Source organism: Vicia villosa, unplaced genomic scaffold (assembly GCF_029867415.1).
Source record: "Vicia villosa cultivar HV-30 ecotype Madison, WI unplaced genomic scaffold, Vvil1.0 ctg.001013F_1_1, whole genome shotgun sequence".
In the NCBI taxonomy this organism is placed as follows: Eukaryota; Viridiplantae; Streptophyta; class Magnoliopsida; order Fabales; family Fabaceae; genus Vicia; species Vicia villosa.
Genome location: NW_026705449.1, coordinates 263,431 through 274,397, shown reverse-complemented (window position 1 = coordinate 274,397; position 10,967 = coordinate 263,431).

The following is a 10,967-nucleotide window of genomic DNA, read 5'->3' as shown; positions in this document are numbered from 1 at the left end:
TTGATCTGCCTTGATAGGGGAGCAAATATCTATGCGTTAACTGTAAGACGTTAAACAATCTTGAATACATTAGTTAATAGGAGTTCCCTTGTTAACTAGAACCAAGTGAACGTCAAAGTTATACATTACCACCCTCGCCAAGTGAAGGACATGATGGTTTGGTATACCAATAACTAATTCCTCATCAAAGAGCAACTATTTGAGCACCTCATCAACCCGATTATATTTTGATTTGTACAGGTTTGCATGCTCCTTGACCTTTCTTGAGAATTTTGGATCTTCTTCTTGGAACTCATCATTGCCCCACTAGTGAAGGATATGTTCCCTATAATTGTTCAAGATTGGATTACTTTATGTACTTGGATAAGGTGGCCCATTAACTTCCCTGATAGAGTGTACATTGTTTTGTTTTTATATGTAGACCCTTTTAAGTTCACTTTAAATTTCTTGATTTTCCTTCACTTTCTCCTCATATTGGATATACTTTTTTGCTCGTCCGAGCAAGTCATTGAAATTTTTAGGCTCTTTGATCCTCGGGATTTAAACATGTCTTGCCCTTTTTTGAAGTCATGGGTCAACATGTACCTCTTTATCTTATTGTCTGCCCTTTACCAAGATATTCTAGTCGACAGATCATCCTTTTCTATCAGATCCCAACCATATCTTCCACATAGTTTGGTTGCTTCCTTAATACGCTGAAGTGAGTCGTGAAACATTTACGCAATTTACATAATGAGTACAGGATTATGGATTTAAGCATTTTACCTTGTCATTTCTCTTTCCTTCAATGTGAGGACAAAAAACTTTCACTTAGCTAGTCTTTTTGCCTCACGGAAGGTAAGGATTTTGTATACAGTCTCAATTTATTTGTTTGGGCTGGTCATTCCTTCGCATGTTCCCATCGGAAAAGGTTGTTGTCGATCCTTGGGTTGAGGTAACTGTTAATCTGGTAGGTGAAAGTGTTTATTCTTGAAGTATCCTCTTCTCCCTAGGACCTTTCTAAGGAATAAGACTGACGGTAATGTTGTGAGGGGGATCAATTATCCAAGGGACATTCATTGGTTCTTTACGAGGGAAAATGAACTTTAATGCCTTTTACTGTGGCATCGTGGTGCAAAAAAGGCTTCCAATATCTCCTTTTCTACGATGGAGATCTATGTTTTCTTTCCATATCTATTTCTCCTAGATATAAGGGAGGAAAAATGTTTCGAGCTTGTTCATTGATCTTCATGAAAAGGAAAATATTTTTCTCATCTAGTGGTGTTATGCATTGATTTACTCTTGAGGGCTTCACCGAATCTACATGGGGTTGGTTCTCAGTTGTCTCGACCTTTATCAAATGTTTATTATTAGGAATATTGTGGCCGAACCGAGGCTCCCGATAATGAAGACAAAGTGATCAATATGTCTTAGGGATTTTGGAGTCACCCTTACGACCGTGCTAGCAAAAATGGAACAAGGCATTAGGTTTCTCGTGACTAGAGTACTTGTTCTCTTATTCATGTGATTCACCATTAGCTCTAGAAATGAATCGAAACATGGAAATGTTTGAGAACATTTTCCATATACATGTCAAATGATCCAGTATAACCTTTCTCTTCAAATGTTGTTGAGGATGATGGATCTGATGATGAAATCTGGTATAGAGTCCTTCGTGCTTTAAAATGATCTGATGGCACCTTTCTTTTTAAGTCTTGTTGGGGATATTTACTCTACTACAGGGTGTTTGAGCTTTATCTGATGTACTTACAACCTTCTATTCATACAACTATCGCAGGATACAAATGCCAGAAGATCCTGTATAGTACCATCTGAAAGTTTATTAGTTAGCTCTGATCAGATGTACGGGTAAAATATAATCATATCAAAATAATTCATTTTTAATTGATTGGAACTTAAGTAAAATACTCTATTTTTTTATAAAATGCTCGTAGATATGTTACTAGGAAAACATAAACAATAAATAAACGTTGAAAAAAAATGTTACCAAGAAAAACAAAAATAATGGAATAGTAGCATAATATTTAAAGCTCAATAATAAAAATCTTATGGGAGACATACTAAGAAAATATGTTAATAAATCAAGTGGAAAAATATTATTTTGAAAATTATGCATTTGATTTATTAAAAAAAAATTAATATTTTTTTCAATACAAAATATATATATATATATATATATATATATATATATATATATATATATATATATATATATATATATATATATATATATATATATATATATATATATATATATATATATATATATATCAGGGCCGGCCCAAGGGCCAAGCTGCTAAAGCTAGGGCTTTAGGCCTCAAAAGTTTGGGCTTAAAAAAGGCCTCAAAATTTCTTTATTTAGATATAAAAATATATAATGACATTTGAATTACATATATTATTGTAGTTGAATTGTTAATATATAGACCTCTTTTCCTATTGGTATTTAGTTTAACTCTCAACAACCACAAAATTAATATTTTGAAATACATTTTAAAGACGTCACTTTAAAATTTGTTTTAGGCCTCTAAACGGGTTGAACCGGCCCTGATATATATATATATATATATATATATATATATATATATATATATATATATATATATATATATATATATATATATATATATATATATATATATATATATATATATATATATATATATAGCCTAAACATTCTAGTTAACATGATTACATATAATTTTCTTAATGCTAATTTTTTTTAACTTTAATCATATATATTTTTAAAAGGATATAGATGTTCACATATATTATTTTTAGAGATTAATAGATATTTACTTACTGTATAAAATAGTTTTACATTGTCATCTAATAGAAAATTAACAGTTTGTCATATCATTAAAAAAATTTAAAATAAAAGCGCTATTTACATTGTCATCTAATAGAAAATTAACAGTTTGTCATATCATTAAAAAAATTTAAAATAAAAGCGTGACGTAGCTGAATACATAGTTTGGTTGAAAATGATAAACTATTTTAATAAGTGCATCACTCATTTTTTCTTAGTTATAGGGATACTCTGCTGGAGTGTATGTCTGCGGTAATCTGCGGTTATCCTAAGGCATATCTCGGTCTAACGGCGAACTGATTATATGTTGTGTCGGGCCAAGTGCACCGAGCTCTTTGGTTGTTGGCTTTTTTACGCATTTGCAGATGCCTTATCTTGTATGTACTACTGTGGTTTGGTGTTTCTATTGGGGATTTTTCCAAGGTGTGTCTATTCTGTTAGTGGTGCTGGCCTGCAGAGTGGTTTTCCATTTGGAAGGTGATTGTTGCAATGACATAAGCAACGCGCAGTGGTTGTTTTCGATTATCATGGGCCTGCATTTTTTAGCTTTGTTTGGCTGATATTTGCTACAATGATCTATGTTTATGTTTATGTTTGAGAAGTTTGTATGGAGGGATACTCTGCTGGAGTGTATGTCTGCGGTAATCTTGGCAGCTGTTTGGGAGTAATTTTTGCAGATCGGTAAAACTTGTGGCTTATGGTGGATGTTGGACGGTCGTATCTGCCGATGTTGGTCGCACATTTGCTGAATTTCCACTTGCGGGGTTTGGGGGTGTTGGATGATATTAGGTTGGTTCAGGTCGGATCAGTGGCTGTAAATATTCAAAATAGATGATCGTAGTTCTTTTCGTCTACTTTCGAGAGAATCGTGGCAGATCTGGTTGTATGTCGGTGCTGCTATTTTAACAGTATGGAAATGTTAGGATTGCTAGCTTGTTTTAGCCTAATTGTTTTGTTCAGGTGTTATCTCTAGCAGTTCATTTTTCTGTTAGTCTTGGTGGTGGTTTTGGAAAGTTATGTTGTAAATTAGCTTCTTAGTTAGCCTGCATTTGTTTCAGTTTTGTTTGTATCAGACTTTAATGCACTTCTTGTGCTGTTATTAATTCATTTTGGCTGTTTCAAAAAAACATTATGATAAATTTTGATTGTTGAATTATTAAAAGTCTTCCGTTGTAATTGGTTAGTTCACATTCTAAGAATTTTACACAAGCAGAAAATGTATTCCTTCTCTATTTTTAATCTATCTAGTGAATCACTAAGTTAAACTTTAAAATGGTAGACTATTGTTTAATTTGGACGAAATCGTAATTGTCAAAGTATTGAGTTAATGTTAAATTTTTATATTAAAATGAGTAATATCTCATGTGTCTCATGTCTAATAATATTAAAATTAGTAATATTTTAGTTCCTTGCCTACAAAATAGTCTCTTTTTTTTCAATAAAAATTCAGACTCTAACAATTGATTTCACTTTTGGGGAATTCTAGGTTTGTGCAATTGTGTCACACCATGAATTAGGTGAGACTTGTTTCTTGTCCTCCATAAATTTCACAGAACGTGTCGCACTCATGTGCGGAGCCAGGAATTTTAAGTAGCCTGGGCAAAAACTTTACACTATTGATTATTCATCTATTTTAATTTTCACACCCATTTTTACTAATTTTTCCCTTAATTTTGCCCCTGATTTTGTCTAAAAAACGACTATTAAATTAGGAGGAGTACAAAGAAAATAGGGGTTGAGCCTGGGCGCTTGCCCGGGCTAGCTGGGCCTTGGCTCCGCCCCTGGTGATGTGTTTTTTTCAGTAGCGCACAATGTGTATCAACTTTATCAAATATATAGAAAATTGCTAGTGTTTTCCATTTATTTATCTATACTATCTGATCAGTGCATTTTAATGCGCGTTCTTCCATGTTTGTACTCAAGTATTTCTTCGGTTTATTTTATTTATTTTTATGTTTTAATATGTTTTTATATTTTATTTTATTTTTGCACTTATTTGTTTTTCGTATTAATTTTTCAGCAATAACAGTCTGCACGGAAACGATCATATCTGGAGTTCCAGGAGTCCGATTGAGGCGTTCTAATAATCGCCGGAAAGCTAAGAGAAAGAGCTACAATTCTTATGTTTGAGTCAAAGTCAGAATCGGACTGTAGAAGGGCCAGAATATGCGTTGAAGTTGCTGCACTAGCTTTAGTTAAGTTTCGGGTTAATTGGTTTTGGGCCTGGGTCGTATGTTTGACCCAGTTGGATTGTAAAACGGGTCGTGGCTTTGACTTAGGTTAGGCAGCCGCGGTTACTGTTGATCTATCTTCCATTCACGAATTTTAGAGAGCTTTTCACGATTTGCTATGGAGAACTAAACCATCCGGATGGATTTACTGTATTCAGGTTCAATGCTTTGAGTTTGTTATAACTACAATTAGATTTCTATTCCTTTCAATAATATTATATGATCATTGTTTGCTTAATTCGATTTTCTTATAATATTGTTGATTTAATTTGGATTGATACATGTTCTTGAATTTTGATCGCAATTCGACTCTGCTTAACCGTTGAATTGCGATATCTTTAACCGTATGCTTAATCCGGCAATAGGGATATATATCTTACGATGTCGATCACGCTTGTTGAATGATATTGTGTTCAAATAGGATAGAGATCGTAGTTGTATCAATCGATGATAAGTAGAACCGGAAACAGTGAATTCGTTTGCATTTTAATCACTTATTTCAAAACAGCTTATTTTCAGAATCACTTATTTTAAGCGCTTTTTCTGTAATTCGACCACCAAACCAACCCCCCCCCTTAATCAATTTAGCTTATAGTTAATAAAAATCAAGAGTCCTTGAGAGACGATACACGAGTTACCGTTACCGTTGTTACTACAGTTTGCAATTTTACTCGTTTTTGACCCGCGTGCGACAGCGGATCAAATTGGCGCCGTTGCCGGGGATTCTTGTGAATATTAACTGATATTAGAGTCTTAGGTGTAGTGTTTGTGCGTTTTGGCCATAGGTTCCTCTCGGTTTCGGCCATAACGCCTCTAGAGTCGAAAAAATCGGTTTTTGGGAAAATTTCACCGTTTCGAAAATCTGTCCCGACAGTTAGGTGTGAAAAAAATCCCTGATCAAAAGTCACGTACTACAGAGTAGTTACGTGACAAATTTTTCAAATCGCGAAAAAAGCCTTTTTACTATTTTTAATGATTTATTTTCTGTTTTCATAGAGTCAAAAAATTCCGAAAAAAATACCAAAATTCTATTTTTACGTCATTAGATTATTTTCGGTGTCAGTTTATTTTTTTGAATTATTTTTAATCGATTTGCTTCATTGTTTTTGTTTTAGGGACATAGTTGGCATTTTCACGATTGTTGCTGCGTTTGCTGTGCACTAGTCCTGGCTACTAGGTCTTCCTGTCCTGAACTTATTGCTTTTGATCCTGAGGTAGAGAGAACCTTGCACACACTTCGTAGAGCAGGCCAGGCTAGCAATAGTTCACCTTCACCGACCATAGCTGAGTCTGATTCTGAGTCTGATTATTTGCATAATTTATTTGATTCTGATTCTGAACTTGCGTTTGAAATGGCTGAAAATAGAACTCTAAGGCAACTTGCAGCCCCTGATGTTAATTATAATGGCTTGTGTATTGAATATGATGTTGTTGCTGTTCCTTTTGAATTAAAAGCGGGTTTAATACACTTGTTGCCAAAGTTTAATGGTCTTGCAGGTGAGGATCCACACAAACATTTGAAGGAAATCCAGGTGGTGTGCTCTACACCATTGAAGCCTGAAGGGATCACTGAAGATCATATCAAACTTCGTGCTTTTCCTTTTTCTTTGCAGGGTGCAGCTAAGGACTGGATATATGATCTTGAACCGAATTCAATCACAAGCTGGAATACTCTGAAGAGAGTGTTCTTGGAGCGATACTTTCCTGCCTCTAGAGCTGCTTCAATCCGAAAAGAAATATGTGGCATTAGACAAGACAACGAGTCATTGGCTGAATATTGGGATAGGTTCAAGAAGTTAGTTTCAAGCTGCCCTCAACATTAGATTACCGAGCAACTTCTCATTCAGTACTTTTATGAGGGGTTGTTACCTATGGATAGAAACATTCTTGATGCTGCTAGTGGTGGAGCACTTGTTGACAAAACTCCAGCTGCTGCCAGGGCCCTCATTGAAAATATGTCCCTAAATTCCCAGCAGTTCACCACTCGAACCAATTCTGTCCAAACCAAGGGTGTACATCAAATTCAAGGCTCCTCAAACAGAGCTTTAGAAACCAGACTTGATGAGCTTACCGCTTTAGTTAAACAACTTGCAGTAGCGAAACCTCAAACAGCAACTGTATGTGGCATTTGTACAGCTCATGATCACCCCACTGATACTTGTCCTCTTCTGAAAGATGATACTGTTACCGAGCTACCTCAAGCTTATGCAGCCAACCTTTACAACCAGAACAGGTACAACAACACCCCTGACTTGTCTACCAACAAATATCACCCCAATTGGAGGAATCATCCCAACCTTCGATATGGAAATCAGCAGCCTTCCCAACAACAGTTTACCGTTCCATTACCTCAGCCACATCACACCCCTCCAGCTACTACTTCCGGACCATCCTTGGAAGATCTTGTTAAGCAAATGGCCGTGAACAACCTTCAGTTTCAACAAAGAACCGACACTAGCATTCAGACCTTGACCACACAGATGGGACAACTTGCTACTCAAATAAATAATATGCAAGCTCAAGGTTCGAACCAACTTCCAGCACAAACCGTTGTCAATCCGAATGGTAATGCTAATGTGAGCGCTATTTCTTTGAGATCCGGAAAGGTTACAGAACCAGCCCCTGAAAAAAATAAAAAAATCATTGAGGTAACTTCTGAACTTTCTTCTTCTGAACCTCCTCCAGCTGAGCTTTCTTCTCCTTCTTCTGTTGTGGTCGGAACTGAAAAAAATAAAGAAAAGGAGTATGTCCCACCAGTTCCTTTCCCGCATAGAGTTCTGAAAAATAAAAGAATTGAGGAAGGAGACAAAGAAAAAGAAATTCTGGATATGTTCAGAAAAGTAGCGGTAAATATTCCGCTTCTTGATGTGATTAAGCAAGTTCCAAGGTATGCAAAGTTTCTGAAGGATTTGTGTACAAACAAGAGAAAGGTAAAAGGAAGTGACAGAGTCAACTTGGGAAGAAGCATCTCTGCTTTCATTCAGCCCGAACAAAGTGTTTCGGCCATCTCTCAGGTCTTGCCTCAAAAGTGCAAAGACCCGGGAACTTTTACTATTCCTTGTACCATCGGGGATAAGAAATTTGATAACTGTTTGCTTGATTTAGGAGCGGGCATTAATGTTATGCCTACTTCTATTTATAATAACCTTTGCCTTGGTCCCATGCAGCATACAGGTTTAATCGTTCAACTGGCGAACAGGAGCAATGCACGTCCCACCGGCATAGTGGAAGACGTCCTCGTTCAAGTTAACGATTTAATTTTTCCTGCAGATTTTTACATTCTGGACATGGAAGGAGAGACTAAGTCAAGCAGAGCTCCCATCATCTTAGGAAGACCGTTCATGAAAACGGCGAAGACAAAAGTTGATGTTGATGATGGAACCATGTCCATGGAATTTGGTGACATCGTCGCAAAATTTAATATCTTCGATGCCATGAAACACCCTGTGGAGGAGCATTCGGTTTTTAACATTGAGTTGATTTCTGAACTAGTTGATGAGAGTTATTCTGAATTATTTGCATTTGATTTTCCATCTCTCTCTGATTTTGATGACGATTATTCATGTCCTGACTGCACTGACACTAACGTTTGTGTCCTTTGTGCTGAGATTGATGCTTCCTTGCAGCCTGATACATTTCCTACAGGTGAAGTTGTTACCGATGAGGCTGTTCTTGCCGTCGATGCTCTTGACATCCCGGCTGCCCCAAGCCTTCCATCCATCATTCAGCCCCCGTCCTTAGAGCTAAAAGAGCTCCCTGGGAACCTGAAATATGCTTACTTGGAGCATAATGAAAAACTTCCTGTTATTATTTCTTCTAACCTTGATTTAAATCAAGAAGACAGACTTTTGCAGGTATTGAAGAGGCACAAGAAAGCAATCGGGTGGACATTAGCCGACCTTCCAGGTATTAGTCCTTCGATGTGTATGCACAGGATTTTACTTGAGGATGGAGCGAAAACAGTAAGGCAGCCCCAAAGGAGGCTTAATCCTTTGATTCTTGATGTTGTAAAGAAAGAGGTAACCAAACTCTTGCAAGCAGGTATCATTTATCCTATCTCTGACAGTAAGTGGGTAAGTCCAGTGCAGGTTGTACCTAAGAAATCTGGACTCACAGTGGTAAAAAATGAAAAGAATGAACTTGTTCCCACTAGAGTCCAGAACAGCTGGAGAGTTTGTATTGATTACAGGAGACTGAACCAGGCTACTAGAAAGGATCACTTTCCTTTGCCGTTCATTGACCAGATGCTTGAACGGCTAGCTGGTAAATCACATTATTGTTTTCTTGATGGTTTTTCAGGTTACTTTCAGATTCATATTGCACCTGAAGATCAAGAAAAGACCACTTTCACGTGCCCATTCGGTACATTTGCTTACAGGAAGATGCCTTTTGGCCTCTGCAATGCTCCTGGCACTTTCCAACGATGCATGATGAGTATTTTCTCTGATTTTATTGAAAATTGCATGGAAGTGTTTATGGATGACTTTACTGTTTACGGTTCTTCTTTTGATGCATGCTTGAACAGTTTAAGCTTGATTTTAGAAAGATGCATCGAGACTAACCTTGTGTTGAATTATGAAAAGTGTCATTTTATGGTTGAGCAGGGAATTGTTCTTGGTCATATTATTTCTGAAAAAGGAATTTCTGTTGACCCTGCTAAGATTGATGTGATTTCTACACTGCCTTACCCTTCTTGCATTCACGAGATTCGTTCTTTTCTTGGTCATGCAGGTTTTTACAGGCGTTTCATCAAGGATTTCAGCAAGATAGCTCTTCCGCTGTCGAACTTGTTGAAGAATGACGTCACTTTTGATTTTGATGACAAATGCAAACAAGCGTTTGACTTCTTGAAGAAAGCATTGACCTCTGCTCCCATCATTCAGCCCCCTGATTGGAAACTTCCTTTTGAGCTTATGTGTGATGCTTCCAATTATGCAGTTGGGGCTGTCCTTGCACAAAGAGTTGACAAGGCTGCCCATGTTATTTACTATGCTTCTAGGACTTTAGATTCTGCACAGTCTAATTACACTACCACTGAAAAAGAACTTCTACCTATTGTTTTTGCTCTTGACAAATTCAGATCTTATTTGCTAGGTTCCAAGGTTGTTGTTTTTACTGACCATGCAGCTTTAAAGTACTTGCTGAAGAAGCCGGATGCAAAACCGAGATTAATTCGGTGGATGTTGCTGCTCCAAGAGTTTAATGTCGAGATTAAAGACAAAAGTGGAGCTGAGAACTTAGTGGCTGACCACTTGAGCAGGATAGAGAGAGATGAAGACCTTTTTCCTATTCAGGATGACTTTCCTGATGAGCAGTTGTTTCTTTTGCACGGGATTACACCTTGGTTTGCTGACATTGTTAATTTTCTTGTTGCTGGTGTTTTTCCTACAGGTGCATCTAGATCACAGGTTCACAAGCTCAAGAGTGATGCCAAATATTATGTTTGGGATGATCCATATCTATGGAAGTTTGGTAGTGATCAGGTAATCAGGAGATGTGTCCCCGACAATGAGATTGAATCTATTTTAAAATTTTCTCATGCATCTCAAGTCGGCGGACATTTCGGTCCTCAAAGGACTGCAAGAAAAGTCCTTGATTCAGGCTTCTATTGGCCAACTATTTTTAAGGATGCTTTTGAGATTTATCGCACTTGTAAAGAGTGCCAGATAGCAGGTACAAACATCACTCGCAAGAGTGAAATGCCTCAGCAGCCTATGCTTTTCTGTGAGGTATTTGATGTATGGGGAATTGATTTCATGGGTCCTTTTCCTGTATCATTTGGTTTCCTTTACATTTTACTTGCTGTTGATTATGTTTCAAAGTGGGTGGAAGCTATCCCCACTAGGACTAATGATTCTAAAGTTGTTGCAGAGTTTGTCAGGTCTAATATCTTTTGCAGGTTTGGAATACCGCGAGCTATCATAAGT